Source organism: Tachyglossus aculeatus, chromosome X2 (assembly GCF_015852505.1).
Source record: "Tachyglossus aculeatus isolate mTacAcu1 chromosome X2, mTacAcu1.pri, whole genome shotgun sequence".
NCBI classification, from domain to species: domain Eukaryota; kingdom Metazoa; phylum Chordata; class Mammalia; order Monotremata; family Tachyglossidae; genus Tachyglossus; species Tachyglossus aculeatus.
Window position 1 is genome coordinate 2,691,366 of NC_052100.1, and position 19,467 is coordinate 2,710,832.

At 49.2% G+C, this 19,467-nt stretch overlaps 2 protein-coding genes across 2 annotated transcripts in view; one reads left to right on the forward strand and one right to left on the reverse strand.

Moving 5' to 3' along the window:
* PFDN1 (prefoldin subunit 1) overlaps positions 1–12,559 on the forward strand; it is an 80,121-nt gene extending 67,562 nt beyond the window's left edge. The window contains exon 5 of the mRNA XM_038770594.1: positions 12,387–12,559. The gene's annotated coding sequence lies outside the window, so the exon portion shown is untranslated. The remainder of the gene's footprint in view (positions 1–12,386) is intronic.
* The window catches only part of CYSTM1 (cysteine rich transmembrane module containing 1), a 48,487-nt gene that overhangs the window by 1,323 nt on the left and 27,697 nt on the right, over positions 1–19,467 (reverse strand). The gene's annotated exons all lie outside the window — the stretch shown is intronic.

Genomic DNA, 19,467 nt, shown 5'->3' on the forward strand with positions numbered 1-19,467 from the left:
TGTACTTCCCAAGCGCTTAGTACAGTGCTCTGCACACAGTAAGCGCTCAATAGATAAATTTAATAATAATAAATTGAGAAGCAGCGTGGCTCAGTAGGAAAAGGCATGGGCTTTGGAGTCAGAGGTCATGGGTTCAAATCCCGGCTCTGCCAACTGTCAGCTGTGTGACTTTGGGCAAGTCACTTAACTTCTCTGTGCCTCAGTTACCTCATCTGTAAAATGGGGATTAAGACTGTGAGCCCCATGAGGGACAACCTGATCACCTTGTATCCTTCCCAGTGCTTAGAACAGTGCTTTGCACATAGTAAGCGCTTAATAAATGCCATTAAAAAAATAAATAAATAAATAAATACGATTGATGATGATGATTGGATCTACCCCGGCTCTTAGTAAAGGGCCTGGCTCATCGTATGCACTTAAAAACCATGTACTACTACTACTTTCCTTGCTGCTCCACCAGGCTCCCGACTGCCTTTCCTCCTCCTCTGAACTAGGGAATTACTGGGTGGGGGGGAAACGGGAGAGAATCCCAGTGGACCCTGGAGCTGGACTGGGAAGCGGGAGAGGAGACTGAGGCTCAAGGGGGTGGAATTTGCTAGTTTTTTCAGGCCAAGGGCAGGGCACTGAAGCAACCAGGGAGCAGAAGGCAGGTTTCCACTCCCAACTAGCTGGAGGCAGTTATTGCCGCCCCTGCCCCTGCCTCCAGCAGCCCTCAACCCAGAAAAGACTGAGCCCTCAACCCAGAAAAGACTGAGCACTGCCTAGATCCCCGGGGCTCTATCCCACACCTGGGCTTCAGAGCTGCAGGGCTCCTAAAGACCTACTGAAATGCCGCACTCACGGCCAGGCCCCATCACATATAATGATAATAATTTTGGTATTTCTTAAGCCCTTACTATGTGTCAAGCACTGTTCTAAGCGCTGGGGTAGATGCAACCTAATCAGGTTGGACACGGTCCCTGCCCCACATGGGGCTCACAGTCTTAATCATTTTACAGATGAGGGTGCTGAGGCACAGAGAAGTGAAGTGACTTGCCCAGGGTCACACAGCAGGCAAGCGACAGAGCGGCAATTAGAATCCAGGTCCTTCTGATTCTCAGGCCCAGGTTCCATCCATTAGGCCAGGCCTTTCCCTCTCCCTCAGCCCCTGCTTGGGCTTTGAAGGAGCCAGCGAACGAGGAGGGGGCTTGCACCCCATCCCCTAGCCCGACCAGCTCCCTCCATGAGCTCCTAAAGGCAGTCTCCCCCGGCTCGCCCACCGGTCAGAAGGGGACAGCGGGACGGATTTTGTGGTCTTGCCTTTGCAGCCGGGAGCTCTAGACTAAACTCACTGTGGGCAGGGAATGCGTCTGTTCTGTTGTCCTCCCCCAAGCTCTTAGTACAATGCCACGCACACAGTCAACACTCAATAAATCCGACTGACAGACTGACTCTCCCTCTCCTCACCCCCTGCCCGGGGCCACTGGGCCCCATATGGCCCACTGTTGGGTAGGGACTGTCTCTATATGTTGCCAACTTGTACTTCCCAAGCGCTTAGTACAGTGCTCTGCACACAGTAAGCGCTCAATAAATACGATTGATTGATTGAGTCCCCGCCTCTGCAGCCTCCCATCCTCTCCTCCCTCGAGAGCCTGCGGCCCAGACCGCCGCTCTGCCCGTTCCAGACTGGACTCCCCTGGGTTTGGGGGCCAAGAGTCGGCCAAAGGTAAGTCCTGAAGGTCGTCACCTTGTCTGTGCTTTGCATGACTGGGCATGAGGTGGAGCAGGAAAAGGGTTAAGGAGAGCAGGGGACACTAAATCTCACGGGCCTGGGAATCAGGTCAATCAATCAATCAATCAATCAATCGTATTTATTGAGCGCTTACTGTGTGCAGAACACTGCACTAAGCGCTTGGGAAGTACAAGTCGGCAACACATAGAGACAGGCCCTACCCAACAGCGGGCTCACAGTCTAGAAGGGGGAGACAGAGAACAAAACCAAACATACTAACAAAATAAATAGAATAGATATGTACAAGTAAATACATATGTACAAGTACAAGGTCATGGGTTCTAATCCAGCCTCTGCCACTCAACTGCTCTGTGACCTTGGGCAAGTGACTTCACTTCTCTGTGCCTCACTTCCCTCATCTGTAAAATGGGGATTGAGACTGTGAGCCCCACGTGCGACAGGGACTGTGTCCAACTTGATTTGCTAGCATACACCCCCGTACTTACTACAATGCCTGGCACGTAGTAAGTGCTTAACAAATACCATCATTATTATTATTATTACCACCATTCCTTTCTCCCTCCAGACTCTGACTATGGGTAGTGTAGACACAAGAGAGTGTAACCCATCAGGGCCCACCGCTCCACTTTCCTTTTTCTTGGTCTTTCAAATGGCATTTGAATTGTTTTCTAGGTATCCCCCACTTTGCTGGGCACTGGGGCACATAAAAGGTCGTCAGTTGGGCACAGACCCCGTCCCACACAGGACTCACAATAAAAGAGGCACAGAGAGCTGGTATTTTTATCCCCATTTTACAGAGGAGGAAATTGGCCCAGAGAGGTTAAGTCACTTATCCAAGATCACACAGCTGGCCAGTGGCAGACCTGGGACTCCCGGCTCCCAGCGCTTCCCAGTAGATCAACTACCTGGAAAACAGCTTTTTCCATCTTATTTTCAAAGACACAGAATATATAATCCACACTCCCAATCCTCCTCCTCCTCACAACCCTCCACATCGGGGCAGAAGAAGATGAGAAGACGGGAGGTGGCTGGGGAGGTCACCCTACAGACCAGGATATCAAATAATGCCCAAAAGCAGAGCAGTTACCACGCAAAACCTTTTCAGCCACAGAGAAGCAGTCTGGTCTAACGGGAAGAACCCAGGATTGGGAGACAGAAGACCTGGGTTCGGAACCTGGCTTCACCACGTGTCTGCTGTGTTACCTTGAGCGAGTGACGAGACTTCTCTGTGCCCGCTAACTTATCTGTAAAAATGGGAGTTAAGACTGTGAGCCCCATGTGGAACATGGACTGTATCCACCCTGATTACCTTGTATCTACCCCAGTGCTTAGAACAGTGTCTGGCACCTAATAAGCACTTACCAAATATCTTGAAAGAGCTAGACTTTAAAGCCCTCTTGCCTGTTGCGTGACCTTGGGCAAGTCGCTTGATTTCACTGGGCTTCAGTTTCCTCATTCTTAAAAACGCAGGTTCATTTCCTTTCCTCCCTCCTCGGGCTGTGGAATGGGAACTGGGTCTGATCTATCTACCCACTGGCTCAGCACAGTGCTTGGAATGTACTAAGCGCATAACAAACAGCACCATTATTACGGACCAGAACTGAGGATCAAGCGAGGGAAGAGGCTGATCCGGTCCTTCAAGAAGCAAGAACTGTTGATGGGGAATGCCAAGCATCTGTTTGCTTTCTGCCCCTGCTGCTTTGGTGGGGTGACTTGGGCCTGCTCTGGCAGCTTTCTATCTGGGGAGGTGCCTGGCTGGCACAGAGGACCAGGCGGTAGAGCCCAGTTCAAACAGTGCCCACCCCCAGCCGGAACAAAAGGGCTCTCTCTGGCTTGCTCTATCTGTATTTTAGGTCAGTGCTGCTTTTATCTCGCTGTGGGACCTAGTTTCGGTTACAGATTAACTCTATTAGGGTAGTTTTATGCAAAAAAAAAAAACCCCACTTCAGCTCTTCCCTCGCTAATGATAATAATAATAATAATAATGGCATTTATTAAGCACTTATTGTGTGCAGAGCACTGTTCTAAGCCCTGGGAAATTTACAAGGTGATCAGGTTGTCCCACGTGGGGCTCCCAGTCTTCATCCCCAGTTTACAGATGAGGAAACTGAGGCCCGGAGAAGTTAAGTGACTTGCCCAAAGTCACACAGTTGACAAGTGGTGGAGCCGGGATTTGAACCCATGACCTCTGACTCCAAAGCCCGGGCTTTTCCCACTGAGCCACGCTGCTTCTCTAAGCCTACAAATGCTAATGCCTACAAATTCCTCGGTGCCATATCCCCCTTTTAGACTGTGAGCCCACTGTTGGGTAGGGACTGTCTCTATATGTTGCCAATTTGTACTTCCCAAGCGCTTAGTACAGTGCTCTGCACATAGTAAGCGCTCAATAAATACGATTGATGATGATGATATACCAGGACTCTTCCCACCTTCAAGACTGTGAGCCCACTGTTGGGTAGGGGCTGTCTTCATATGTTGCCAACTTGTACTTCCCAAGCGCTTAGTACAGTGCTCTGCACACAGTAAGCGCTCAATAAATACGGTTGATTGATTGAATCAAAACCCAAATTTCCCCTATCCACCCACCCCTCTGCAAATGACTGTGTTCCTCTTTAATACTCTGATGATATCCCAGCCCTGCCCCATTTATGTCTATACCCGTACACCTTAATATTTCCCCTCTCCCTAATCTTTTTTTCATGTCCTTGTGGGCAGGGATTGTGTCTACCAACGCGATTGTATTTTACTCACCCAAGCAGTTACTGATCTAGGCCTGGGTTTCAGAGGACCTGGGTTCTAATCCCTGCTGTGTGTGTGTGTGACTTGCCTGCTGTGTGATCCTGGGCAAGTCACTTCACTTCTCTGGGCCTGTTTCCCTAGTTTAGTTTAGCCTGTTTAGTACAGTGCTAAGAATTTAGTACAGTGCTCTGCACACAGTAAGCGCTCAATCAATCAATCAATCAATCGTATTTATTGAGCGCTTACTATGTGCAGAGCACTGTACTAAGCGCTTGGGAAGTACAAATTTGCATCACATAGAGACAGTCCCTACCCAATAGTGGGCTCACAGTCTAAAAGGGGGAGACAGAGAACAGAACCAAACATACCAACAAAATAAAATAAGTAGGATAGAAATGTACAAGTAAAATAAATAAATAAATAAATAAATAAATAAATAGAGTAATAAATAAATACGACTGATTGATTGATTTCCCTATCTGTAAAATGGGGATTGAATCCCTATTATCGCTCCCTCGACTGTGAGCCCCATTTGGGACAGGGACTGTGTCTAATCCAATTATCTTGTATTAACCCAGTGCTTAGTACATCATCATCATCAATCGTATTTATTGAGCGCTTACTATGTGCAGAGCACTGTACTAAGCGCTTGGGAAGTACAAATTGGCAACAGAGACAGTCCCTACCCAACAGTGGGCTCACAGTCTAAAAGGGGGAGACAGAGAACAAAACCAAACATACTAACAAAATAAAATAAACAGGATAGATATGTACAAGTAAAATAAATAGAGTAATAAATATGTACAACCATATATGCATATATGCAGGTGCTGTGGGGAAGGGAAGGAGGTAAGATGGGGGGGATGGAGAGGGGGATGAGGGGGAGAGGAAGGAAGGGGCTCAGTCTGGGAAGGCATAGTTAAGCACTTAACAAGTACCCGTATTATTAATATTATTATCCTTATCATCAGTAGTATTATTAAAGAGCTCTGCACAAAGAAAGCAGTCAACAGCTAGCACTAATTGATCTGACTGGTTGCAGGAGAGTTGCAGCCACATGGGTGCATTCTGAATGTCCCTGAGGGGAAACTATGTCGGGATGGACTTTTGCCCCACGGGTTTGTTTCCAAATGCACAATCTCTGCCTATTGTTTCAGGGTGGGTCAAAGGTCAACCTGAGTGCAGAATCGCTCTTTCTCCCAGTTCTGTTGAGCCAGGGGCACCCCTCTGCCCCAGCAGCAGCCCCCATCGTAAGGAAATGTGAATTGATTTGGGGCAAACTGCCGGGAGGTCTGGTTTCATTCTGTTCTCTCCCTCTCTGGAAGGCCAAGCCGGGCTGGGCCTGGAATTCCTCCCCTAGACATGGCTAAAAACCAGCCAGCTGCTCCTGTGGTAGCACCCTCCCTGCTGGAGAGCTGATCTATTCGTTCATTCATTCAAAAGTATTTATTGAGTGCTTACGGGGTGCAGAGCACTGTACTAGGCGTTTGGGCCTGAACGTGAGCCCCTGAGGTGGCAATCCCACTGGTACCAGCAACTTGGGCTGCCCCTGTTCTAAGCCTGAGAATTCAACATCTCCTCAGGGCCACCTTGGGAAGGAACAAGGGAAGGTTTTCCTGCCATTTCCCCTGATGAAGCCCGAGGGTGTGCACGACGGCCCCTGACAACTGGAAAGTTTTCCTGTCTTTTTTAAAAAATGGTATTTGTGAAGCACTTACTATGTGCCAGGCACTGGGGTAGATACAAGTTGATCAGGTTGGACACAGTCCCTGACCCACATGGGGCTCACAGTCTTCATTCCCATTTGACAGATGACGGAACTGAGGCACACAGGTGAAGCCACTTGCCCAAGGTCACACAGCAGACAAGTGGCGGAGCTGGGATTAGAACTCAGGGCCTTCTGACACCCAGGCCCGGACTCTATCCACTAGGCCACACTCCTCTACCTGGCAAAATTCCCTATGGCTCGGTCCTCTCGGCGGTTGAGCCCCGAGCGGGGTTGGTTCAGGAGGATCAGGGTCCCCAGAGATGGTGGTGCCCATCTCTACTAAATATCCTCCACCCTCCAAAACGAAGAGAAGACTGCAAAGGGCTTTCTGATCAACCAAGGTGGGTAGACTGGGGAGCCGCCTCATCCTAAACTCTGGGTGACAAAGCTCTCAGATCCCCCAGCTTCCACATCCAACTAATCAATCAGTACTGAACACCCACCGTGGGCAAAGCACCCAGCCAGCAGACACCATTCCTGCCCTCAAGGGATTTACGATCTAGCCAAGAGAGCAGTTGGGGCATGGGAAGAAAACGCCCAAAACAGAAGAGGGAAAGCAGAGGTGAGGTTGGGTGGGGGGGAGGTGGGGCACGTTTCAGCAGTTTATACAGGAGCTGTGCTGTGTTGTCCTCTACTGCGGTAACCCAGCAAAAACCTGGTAGTACGAAGGCAGGTCTCCATGCTTGCACTTTGTCCTGGTTTTGCCAAAAAGATTACTGGTCAGCCAACAGCCTGGAAGAAGGAAGAAAGGTGGGGGGAGGAGGAGGAGGAGGTGGCCAAGAGGCAAAAACCTGGAAATGGATAACAAGCTGGTGGAAGGCAGCTCAATGGGACACCATGTAACCACCAGGGCCAGGGTCGGGGAGAATGGGAGACATCGGCTGCCAAGCACTAGCTCTGGTCACGGGTTCTAATCTTGGCTCTGCCACTTGTCTGCAGTGTGATCCTGGGCAAATCACTTAACTTCCCTATGCCTCAGTTACCTCAACTGTAAAATGGGGATTAAGACTGAGCCCCACGTGGGACAACCTGTTTACTTTGTATCTACCCCAGCGCTTAGAACAGTAAGTGTTTAACAAATACCATCATTATTATTATTGCATTGTACCCTCCCAACCACTCATGACACTGCTCTACCCATAGTAAACTGTAAGCTCCTTGAGGGACTGCCCCTAATGACTCTTGTATTGTACTCTCCCAAGCATTTAGTTCAGTGCTCTGCATACGGTAAGGGTTCGATAAATACCACTGATCGATCGACTGTTTTCCAACAGCTCTCAAATTTGGAGCGAGTTTTCCCTAAACGCTCACATTACCCGGCATACTTGGTGTTCATATTATCTCTGGGATGGAGCAGGGTGGGGGAAGGCATAATCCACAACTCACCGATGAGGCCGAGTTCCCAATTTCGGCCCCTCATGGGGCGTCGGGGGTGGGGTGGCGTGGGTGTGGGGAAGAGAAGAAATGTTCTCAAACTAGGACAGTCCCTGTTGGCCACTTTTTCAGCCTCTCCTTCTGGGGAGCGGGGAAATCACTTCAAGGCATCAGGCAGTTCCATTAGAACCATTAGATTGTAAACTTCTTGAGGGCTCTCTCACTGCTGTAATGCTAGACTTTCCTAAACACTCAGTACAGGGCCAGGTGCTCAATAAATGTCAAAATGGCTGCTCCTCCTGTGCTGGGTTAACTGGAGAAGGTAGAAACCAATGGATCAGCTGGGGAAAACTTTCAGGCCCCAAACCACAAATTCGGGGGTTGGGGGTCCAACATTCTGGTGCCTGGGGTCCAGCTGATCTGTGTCGGGTCATTAATTATCAATCAATCAATCATATTTATTGAGCGCTTACTGTGTGCAGAGCACTGTACTAAGCGCTTGGGAAGTACAAGTCGGCAGCACATAATTATGATACTTGTTAAAATGGTTACTATGCACTGGGATAGATACAAGATAATCAGGTTGGACCCAGTCCCAGTCCTGTGGGCTCACACCTCTAAGTAGGAGGAAGAAGGATTTAATTACCATTTCACAGATAAGAAAACTGAGGCACAGATGAGTTAAGCAACTTCCCCGGGGTCACATGGGCGGCAACTGGCGGAGGCAGGTTTAGAATCCAGGTTTGGGCTCTTTCCACTAGGCCTTGCTGCTTCCTCGAGCAGTTTTGGGATACATGCTGGGAATCACTCAGGGATTGCCTGCTGTTCCCCCAGGCCCCAGCCTTGGCAGTGCTACCATTAACCCCTCCTCCCCCGCCCCAGCCATGAAGGCCGGGCCAAACTGAGGCCAGGCCCGATGCTGACCTCACTTCAGTACCACCGACGCATGCAGAAACACATCAATTAGGGCGGGAGGTGGACTGCCTATCTGTAAGAACACGGTGGGTTCCTCCCTGTGCCCTCCCCCGCCGGGTCTGGCTGCTAGGCCAGATGTCTGCCAGGCCAGAGGGAAGTTATTCTGGAGTAAAGAGGCTATTGGGTTTTCGGTCGTTTCCTTTGAGGTTAACCACCCTGCCCAAGTCCTGAGCTCTTCAAAAGGCAGACCTTTCTGAATTCCGCACTTCGCTGCCACCCCCACCATACCAGCCTGCTGGGCGAGCAGCGGTTTCTATGTGAAAGCCTGCAGTGCCAGCACGAGGCCCAAGCATCCCTGGCTCAGCCCGTCCAGACTGGGACAAAAGATCCAGGGGGCTTGAAGGAACCATGTACTTACACTGTCCTCCCTGACACCACCGCTTTGGGATGGACCATCCGACACCTCTGATTCTCCCCTCTCTATCCCCGATTCTCCCCCAGTGACCCAGCACGGACCACTTATCCCTGGGTCTACCTGAAGCCCCTCGAAACTTGTTGATAGTTTTAGCTTGCCTCAGAGCTTCGTCTGAGAGCGCTCCCCTCCCCTCTGCTTGACCGTGCCAGCTGAAGTTGTGTTTCCTTTACTTTTGAGCTGAACCTAGGAGAAATGCCTAGCTCCAGTTTACTCTGGGGACTAGAGTCCCCAGAGGGGGACCTCTACATGCACACCGACTCTTCACAAATGAGTGCCCAAACTGGGTGAGGTGGCTACCGGACAACTGGCCACCAAAAGAGCCAAAGGTTTGGGAGGGGATTTGGGGGAAGTCTTGGGGGTCGGAAGAGAGACCTTTCACATCCCCTGCTTGGCTATCTGCTAGAAGCTCTCTGGCCCCGCCGATGTCCTCGGTGCCCAAACACCCCTTTGGCATTAGTTGGGGTCACATGCAGGCTCCCCACAATGAGGCAGAAACCTGTACCCGCACCCGGCTTCTGGCCCCCCTCCGCTACGGCCGGGCACTGTCAGAGCTGGGCTATCCACCTCATCTAGACAGCAGCATCATCTCAATCTGCTCCAAATGGCTGTCCTTGGGTGGGGCAAACGGGGTGGGGGACGATGGACAGATGGATAAGGGGCAGCAGCATTAACTGCTTTTTTCTGCACGTTTTGGCTCAGAAGCTGCTGAAAATGCAGCTGACCACTTTGGCCTCTCTCCAGCGCTGCCCATCCCTTCAGCTTCCTTTAGACTTTGCTTCTTTTGCCCTTTCTTCCCAATACTGAAGCTCCCAACTCAAGTGGACATCTGCCAGATGCAATTCAACCCACCTCCCCCTCCACCCCCCACAACTCCTGTCCCCTTTTCGCCCCCCCACATTGAAATGCTGGCACTTCTGGCACTCTGCCCCCAGGGCCCTGCTGAGAAACCCAGCCCCAAGCTCTCCCCGAGGACCGGGCAGCCCCGCTTTCATTGGTCTGAGAGGCAGAAGGCCCTTCTGGGGCCCAGCACAAATGACTGGGAATGATCTGGCAGACAGCCCGCTGACAGATCCAGGGCAGAGCCGGACGTGGCACAGCGTTTGGAGGGGCGGCACGTGCCCTGACGCCACCAATCCCACCCGTTCTTTCGTCTTCAATGAAGAGTCAGGCTGCCCGGTCTTTTGGAGGGAACCCACCCTTCCCCCATGCCCAAGTCACCCAGAGTTCGCCCAGGGTGGGAGAGGGCCGGTCCACGTGGCCTTATGAAATCACGGTTTTGTTCCCATTCTGGGAATCCCAGCCTCTGTCTTCCCTGCTTTGTGTACCTCTGGCTCGGCCCTGCTCACTTGGCCTGGGACTGGCTGCTTCTCTCCCAGCTGACACTTCCAAAGTTATTGACTCCTTTTTTTAAAAAAAAAAAAATACTATTTGTTAAGCCCTTACTATGTGTCAAAAACAGTACTGAGTACTGGGGTACATAAAAGTTAATCAGGGTGGACAGAATCCCTGTCAATCAATCAATCACATTTATTGAGTGCTTACTGTGTGCAGAGCACTGTACTAAGCGCTTGGGAAGTACAAGTTGGAAAGAATTCAGGATGCAAAAACTCCCTCTTGGGGTCATCTTACCCACTCTTGCCACTGCAGTGATTGCCCCTTAAAGAACATTAGCGTGTTCTTTTTGCCTTCTCTTTCTGATTGACTGATCACATGGGACCACATGGGACTCACGTTCAAGTAGGAGGGAGGACGGGTACTAAATCCCCATTTTGCAGTTGAGGAAACTGAGCCACAAAAAAGTTAAATGACTTGTCCACGGTCACATAGCTGGCAAGTGGCAAGCCCTTTGGCTCCCAGGACCTGGCCACTAGGCCAGGCTTCTCCATCCCCATGCAAAACTCCTCCAGGACAGCCAGAGCCATATGGCCAGTGGGCCGTTCCTTGGACTACTGGTGGTTGCCAACTTGTACTTCCCAAGCGCTTAGTACAGTGCTCTGCATACAGTAAGCGCTCAATAAATACGATTGATTGATTGATTAGTGGGTGACTGCCATATCTGTCTGTGGCCCGAGAAAGAGAGCATGCTAGAAAGTGGTCATCAATCAATAAATGGTATTTATTGAACCCTGTGTGCAAAGCACTGTACTAAAGACTTAGGAGAGTCCAATGGTAGATGTGTTCCCCGCCCTCAGGGTGTTTACAGCACTCAATACAGTGCCTGGCACAAAGTAAGCATTGTACTAAAGACTTAGGAGAGTCCAATGGTAGATGTGTTCCCCGCCCTCAGGGTGTTTACAGCACTCAGTACAGTGCCTGGCACAAAGTAAGCGCTTAACAAATACCATCATTACTATTATTATTTCAGCCTTATGGGGGGGACAAATATTAAAATAATGCAGCCTCCCCTCCTTCAAATCCTAAAAAGCCAGGAAGTCTTCCCGGATTGGTCCCCTACCTTCCTGCTCATGCCATCCCCTTTCCCACTTCAGTACTCTTGAGCACTCCTTTGCTTCTCTATGTCTTACTGAGTGATAGAGCCACCAGTGTTCTAGACTATGGTAATAATGATGGTAAGTTCTTACTATATGGCAAGCACTGTACTAAGTGCCGTGGGTAGATACAAGAAAACCAGGTAGGCCACAGTTTCTGTCCCACATGAGGCTCCCAGTCTAAAGGGAAGGAAGAACAGGTATCGAATCCCCATTTTCCGCAGGAGGAAACGGAGGCCCAGAGAAGTGAAGTGATTCACCCAAGGTCACACAGCAGGCAAGTGGCGGAGCTGGGATTAGAACCCATATCCTTCGATTCCCAGGCCTCTCTTTCCACTAGGCCATTTTGCTTCCCGCTCTTTCTACTCTCCCACTCTTATCTATTGCCTTTTGTCCACTGATGCCTGCCTGTCCCCTATCCCCCCACCACACTAAGTCCTCGAGGGCAGAAATCGCATTCTCGACTTCTACCGTACTTCTCCTAAGTGCCCAGAGACAGTGCTCTGCAAATGGTAGTTTCTCAGTTGAAAGCAGCGAGGGGGACGAGGCTAAGTTCACCCGGTATACTAATACCGCCTCTGACGGAGGGAATCGCTCTCGAGACGCCCCATCCGTCATCGACTCGAATTCCCTTGGCCCCATTCCGCCTCATATTTCCTACCAGAGGATCAACAAGATGTGCCTGCTGTTTTCTGGGGAGGGGGTCCCGGTCCTCTGGAAGGAGTCCCTGGACCCTGGGGTCTTCTCTGCTGCGTGTGCCTGTACCCGCTTTTGCGCCCTCCAACTGCCCACGGCACTTTTTCCATGGGAATTGGCTCCCGTACACGTGGTCCTATTTAGGGAACCAGGCTGAAAATCGGGGGCAACTACAAAAAAAACCTCATTTATTTATAGACGGCGATACAGCGCCAAACAGAGCATCTCGGACACTGCAAAATCTAGGAGTTCCTCGGTGGATTTGGTGCCAAACGGGCCATCTCGGACTCTCCGCTATCCACATCAGGAACAGAGATGACCCAGCTGCAGCTCCGCAGGTAGGCAGGATGAATAAACTTTCTATTCCTTGGAGTAGCGATGTTATTTACTGAGCAGCTACTGAATGCACTGCACTGAGCACATGGGAAGTACAACAGAAATGCAAGACAAGTAAGTCCACCTGTCCCTGTCCACCGGGAGCTTCCACTCCAGGCGGGAGGAGATCGACGTACAAACATCGAACATACACCAACACCCAAGGGCTGAGAATGGGCACAGGTGCATGAGGCGGCTGAAGTGTCGATCAGAATTGGAACTGGGGAAACAAAATCAAAAGCAGCGTGGCTCGGTGGAAAAAGCATGGGCTTTGGAGTCAGAGGGCATGGTTTCGAATCCCGGCTCTGCCACTTGTCTGCTGTGTGACCTTGGGCAAGTCACTTAACTTCTCTGAGCCTCAGTTACCTCATCTGCAAAATGGGGATTAAGACTGTGAGCCCCACGTGGGACAACCTGATCACCATGTATCCCCCCCAGCGCTTAGAACAGTGCTTTGCACAGAGTAAGCGCTTAACAAATGCCAACATCATTATTATTATTATTATTTATTCTCTGTGCCTCCATCCCCTCATCTGGAAAATGGGGATTAAATCATCCTCCCTCCTAATTAGGCTGTGAACCCCAGGTGGAATGGGGACTGTGTCCAACCTGACTTATCTTGTATCTACCCCAGGGTGTAGTACAGTGCTTGGCATATAGTAAATGCTTAACAAGCACCATATAAAAAAAGCCCAAAAAACAAAACCCACATTCCTAAATTGGCTGCATAGAACCTCCTTCCCCCAGATAGAAATCTGTAAGACCATTTTGGGGATCTTCCTGAATAGCCACAGCTTCATCTGGGTTACAGTGGAGATGAGACAGCGTGGCCTAGTGAAACAGCCTGGGAGTCAGAAGGCCTGGGTTCTAAACCATGTTCTGCCATTTGTCTGCCGTGTTACTTGGGGCACGCCACTTCAATTACCTGTGCCTCAGTTCCCTCGTATGCAAAATGGGGATTCAGTTCTTGCTCTCCCAACCTACGCAGGCTGTGAGGCCCCACGTGGGACCTGATTGTCTTGTATATTTTTTTTATAGCATTTGTTAAGTGCTTACTATGTACCAGGCACTGGACTAAGCACTGGGGTAGGGACAAACACAGTCCACATCCCATCTGGGGTTCGCTGAATCCCCATTTTACAGATGAGGCAACTGAGGCCCAGAGAAGTAAAATGATTTGCAGACAAGTGGCAGAGCCGGAATTGGAACCCAGGTCCTCGACTCCCAGCCGGAGCTCTTTCCATTAGGCCATGCTGCGGGACATGTCTTTCTGCTCTGATCCAGATGAAGACAATATGTATGTGTCCGGTGAAGGAGACAAACAGAGGCACAAAGAGAGATGGACATAGGCAGACACAAAGAGACACAGAAATACACAGAGAGACACAGAGAGACAGTTCTCAGCCCGCTAAAAGGTTTGGATTCAGTTTCCGCCCAGGCACTGATTCACAAATTCCCCTCGGGAGAAAAGAATCTCCATCCTCAGTTCTGCATCTCGAGGAGATGGGAAAGTTGGGAACTGTGATTTGCTCTTAGAAGTCCAAAGCTTGGGGGGCCACCCTCTTTGGGTCTTAAGAGCCCAGATGACATAGCTAATTCAGTGCTATAATACTTGTGGCATTTGTTAAGCACTTACTTTGTGCTAAGCATTAGGGTAGATAATCAGGTCAGACACAGTCCCTGTCCCACATGGGCTCGCAATTTAAGTAGGAGGGAGAAAAGGTAGTGGATCCCTATTTTACAGTTGAGGGAAACTGAGGCACAGAGGAGTGAAGTGACTTGCCTAAATCCCTTGAGACTGTAACCTCGTTATGGGCACCGAATGTGTCTGTTATACTGTATTCTCCCTAGCGCTTAATATTGTGCTTTGCACACAGTAAGTGCTCAATAAATACAATTGACCGACTGAAATATGATTGCCTAAGGTCACTCAGCAGGCAAGCGAGAGAGCTGGGATTAGAACCCAGGACTTCTGATTCCCGGGTCCCTGATTTTTCCACTAGGCCATGCTGCTTCTCAGTGCTATATTACTGATCTCTCAGGTAGGGTCCTGGAGAGGGAAGAACTCAGGAGAGTGCACTGCTGAGAGGCAGAGTAATCCTCCCAGAGAGACTTCTAAACTAAACGACACATCATCACTCCCTTTGGAAACCATCATCACTCCCTTTGGAAACCGTAAGCTCACTGTGGGCAGGGAATGTGGCTGTTTATTGTTCTGTTGTACTCTCCCAAGCACTTAGTTCAGTTCAGTAAGTGCTCAATAAATACAACTGAATAAAAAGCATCAGGGACAGGTCACTGACCAGAACTCAAACCCCACAAATGAAGTGTTCATTTAAAAAAACAAAAACAATGCCCACCCCCCACCAAAAAAAACACCAACCCTAAAAACAACAACAAAAACCCACCAAAACCGTTAGAGGAGCCTGATGAAAACCATGGTTTTCAAAGGCTGACATCCATACTTAAATAACGCAACTAGCATTAAGGCCAGGAGTGGGAGAGGAAAAAAAATTCTATAAAGCGTCTTCTGGTAGCAATGGAGAGAGGGAGAAAACCCCTCTGAAAATACGAAGAACAAATCACTGCAGGCTTGACAGCAACTGCACATCAACAGTGCAAACAGCAGATCTATTGAAAATGGTACAGTTACAAGTCTGGAAAGCCTGTATCGGATTTCACCATAGGAAACCGGTCAGATGGGTCCAAATTGTGTGTTGTTCTGAGGGTTGGCCGCCGTGAATAAGGGTTTGGGGGAATGGTTTGTGAAAAGGCCGGAGGCTTTTAGGGGCCTCCCTCCAGCTGAGGGGGACTCGGTAATGTGGGTCCCCTGGGTCTCTGGGTGACAAGAACTCTAAGATGGTCCTCCAGCTTCCTAGCCTGATAGACGGGTGATAGTGGAGGCCCTGATAGGGCTTCTCTGGGCAACTGCAGGGTCAACTCAGAGGTTTGCTCCCTCCAGCAGGATTCTGGCCAAGAGAGGGTGCCAGGCAGAAACTCCTCACCCTGGGCTTCAAGGCTGTCCATCCCCTGGCCCCCTCCTACCTCACCTCCCTTCTCTCCTTCTACTGCCCAGCCCGCACCCTCCGCTCCTCTGCCGCTAATCTCCTCACCGTACCTCGTTCTCGCCTGTCCCGCCATCGACCCCCGGCCCACGTCATCCCCCGGGCCTGGAATGCCCTCCCTCTGCCCATCCGCCAAGCTAGCTCTCTTCCTCCCTTCAAGGCCCTACTGAGAGCTCACCTCCTCCAGGAGGCCTTCCCAGACTGAGCCCCTTCCTTCCTCTCCCCTTCGTCCCCCTCTCCATCCCCACCATCTTGCCTCCTTCCCTTCCCCACAGCACCTGTATATATGTATATATGTTTGTACATATTTATTTATTTATTTATTTATTTATTTTGCTTGTACATATCTATTCTATTTATTTTATTTTGTTGGTATGTTTGGTTTTGTTCTCTGTCTCCCCCTTTTAGACTGTGAGCCCACTGTTGGGTAGGGACTGTCTCTATATGTTGCCAACTTGTACTTCCCAAGCGCTTAGTACAGTGCTCTGCACACAGTAAGCGCTCAATAAATACGATTGATGATGATGATGATGATGACTATCATATTCGTATAGATGTCTGTCTTCCCCATTCTAGGCTGTAAGCCCATTGAGGGCAGGGAACTGAGGCACAGAGAAGTGAAGTGACTTGCCCAAAGTCACACAGCTGACAGAGCCCCCTCCTTCCTCTCCCCATCCCCCATGCCCCATGCGGGGGCCTTACCTCCTTCCCCTCCCCACAGCACCTGTATATATGTATATATGTTTGTAAGGATTTATTACTCTATTTTAGTTGTACATATTTATTCTATTTATTTTATTTTGTTAATATGCTTTGTTTTGTTGTCTGTCTCCCCCTTCTAGACTGTGAGCCCACTGTTGGGTAGGGACCGTCTCTAGATGTTGCCAACTTGGACTTCCCAAGCGCTTAGTACAGTACTCTGCACACAGTAAGCGCTCAATAAAAACGATTGAATGAATGAATGAATTTTACTGTTTATTGCTGTATTGTACTCTCCCAAGTGCTTAGTACAGTGCTCTGCATACAGTAAGTGCTCAAAAATATGACTGGATGAATGAATCACAGAGAAGCAGCATGGCCTAGTTGAGTAAGCAGGGGACCGGGAGTCAGAAGGACCTGAAGGCTCTGCCACTTGCCTGCTGTGGGGCCTGGGGCTAGTCACTTCACTTCCCTGTGCCTCAGTTACCTTATCTACAAAATGGGGATTAAGACTGTGAGCCCCATGTGGGACAGGGACTGTGTCCAACTTGATTAGCTTGGATCTACCCCAGCATTTACTACAGTGCCTGGCACTGGCATAGTGAGTGCTTAAAAAATACATTAAAAAAAATAAAAATAAAACCACTCCCCTTCTCCGGCCCAAGAATGCCTTCTTGGTGGTATGGGAAACATGGGTCGTATCACCACGAGGCTTGTTAGTGACTGAAGAAAAAATTACACAAGCTGAGCCCCAAATTGGGGAATATTTGATTATACCTGACAGCAGTTCCTGCCGGGGGTTTAGAGCTTGCAAAATCAACCTGCAAAACCACTAGAGCAACCAACCAGTTCCCGGTACTTGACAGACTTCTCAAATATATTTCGTGTTTGGGGTGGGAAGTCTCTTTAAGGGGCCCCATTTAATTAATAATGTTGGTATTTGTTAAGCGCTTAATATGTGCAAAGCACTGTTCTAAGCGCTGGGGTAGATACAAGGTAATCAGGTTGTCCCAGGAGGGGCTCACAGTCTTCATCCCCATTTTACAGATGAGGGAACTGAGGCCCAGAGAAGTGAAGTGACTTGCCTAAAGTCACACAGCTGACAAGTGGCAGAGCCAGGATTTGAACCCATGGCCTCTGACTCCAAAGCCCATGCTCTTTCCACTGAGCCACGCTGCTTCCCCCTTAATTCTTACTTGGAGTCTCTGGGCATTAGTCCAACACCTGTTATCAACCAACATGTCGCCAACTTGTACTTCCCAAGCGCTTAGTACAGTGCTCTGCACACAGTAAGCGCTCAATAAATACGATTGAATGAATGAATGAATGAACCAATTAGTGGTAGTTGAGCTCTTGCTGTGGGCAGAGCACTGTGCCAAGTGCTTGGGAGAGTACAATGCAACAAATCTGCCAATGCTGTTCCCTGCCCACAATGAGCTTTCAGGCTAGAGTGGGGAATATTATGGAGGAATTCTAAAATCCTGGAACACTGGGGCTTAACTTTCTGAACAATGATTCTTGCTACTACTTAGTGCTGCCCGAAGTTTAGAAACTGATGCAAAGAGGCAGCAGAAGGTCAGCTTTATTCAGACAGAGCTCAGAGACACAAGAATTCTCCAGAAATCACATGGTATGTGGGCAGTGAGTGTTTCTGATTTATTGATATATTGTACTTTTCCAAGCATTTAATACAATGCTTTGCACAGTAAGTGCTCAATAAATATGACTGACTGAAGATACTAAACCCCCATAAAGAACAGAATAATAGTAAAAGTAATTATTATGGTATTTGTTAAGTGTTTACTGTGTGCCAAGCACTGTCCTAAGCACTGGGGTAAATACAAGGTAATGAGGTTGCCCCTTGCGGGGCTCAGTATTAATCCCCATTTTGTAGATGAGGTAACAGACACAGAGAAGTTATGTGGCTTGCCCAAGGTCACACAGCAGACAAGTGGCAGAGCAGGATTAGAACCCACATCCTCTGACTCCTAAGCTCACACTCTTTCCTCTATGCCATGCTGCTTCTTTTAAAGCAAAAAAATGGAAGGCAGTGTGGCCTAGCAGAAAGAACACAGGACTAGGAGTCGGGAGATCTGGATTTGAGTCCTAATTCCGCCTCGGGGCTGCTGAGTAACCTTAAGCAAGTCACTTAACCTCTCTGGGCCTCAGTTTCTTCAACTGTAAAATGGAGAGACGAAACCTCCTCTCCCTCCCTCTTGGATTGTGAGCCCCGTGTGGGACAGGGTCTTTTTCCAATCTGATTGATTTCTGTCTGCAACTAGTAAGTCCTTAAAAGATATTTTTTTTTTAAATGGTTAAGGAGTTCTGAGGTGCTCTACACCTCACCCACTAGGAGATTTGAGAATAGCTGGGTTTGAACGGTAACAGTATTTACTGGGCGTCCATTTGGTGTGGTGCAATGCACTAGGCCCATGGGAAGTACAAGAATGAAGAAGGGACACTTTCTCTGCCTTCAAGGAGCTTACATTCCAATGGGAGAAAATCATGTGAAAAAGTCAACAAAATTATACCTGCAGTGCCCCCACACACTCACACACACACACATACATACAAAATCAAGGGTACTCCTTGCCTTTTAAATTCCAAGAGTTATGTCAAAATTGTAAGCTCCTCGAGATTTGGAACTGTGTCTTTGACTTTTATATGCCCCCAAGCAACTTAAAACAGCTCTGCCATATAAGATATAAATGTGGATGATGATAAAGATAATTTGGGAAATCAGAGTACCAGCAGGGCTACAAATAGGGCAACTTTGGGCCTACCCAGGGGGGAAGCAAGGGACTTCCTGGTTTGTCCCATTTTCCAAAAAACAAGATCCTGCAACACCAGACTCTGGGTCTTCTGCCTCGTCATCAGCTGAGAAATCAGTGTTGCCAAGGGTCAGAGTCCAGGGGGATGCACGAGACCAAAAACTGACCATGGAAGGGGTGCCATGGGGGCCACGAGAGTCCCTTGCAGCCCATGACAAGGTCATAAAATGGATCCCCAACGTGAACTTGGGGAAAAAAAACAAACACACGTACAAATCCTCCATCAAACCGCAAAATTCACGCTTGGTGCCTGAACGGTGAGTTGATTCAGCTGGGAAAATACCTTGGAGTGAAACCCTCCCTTCCTGC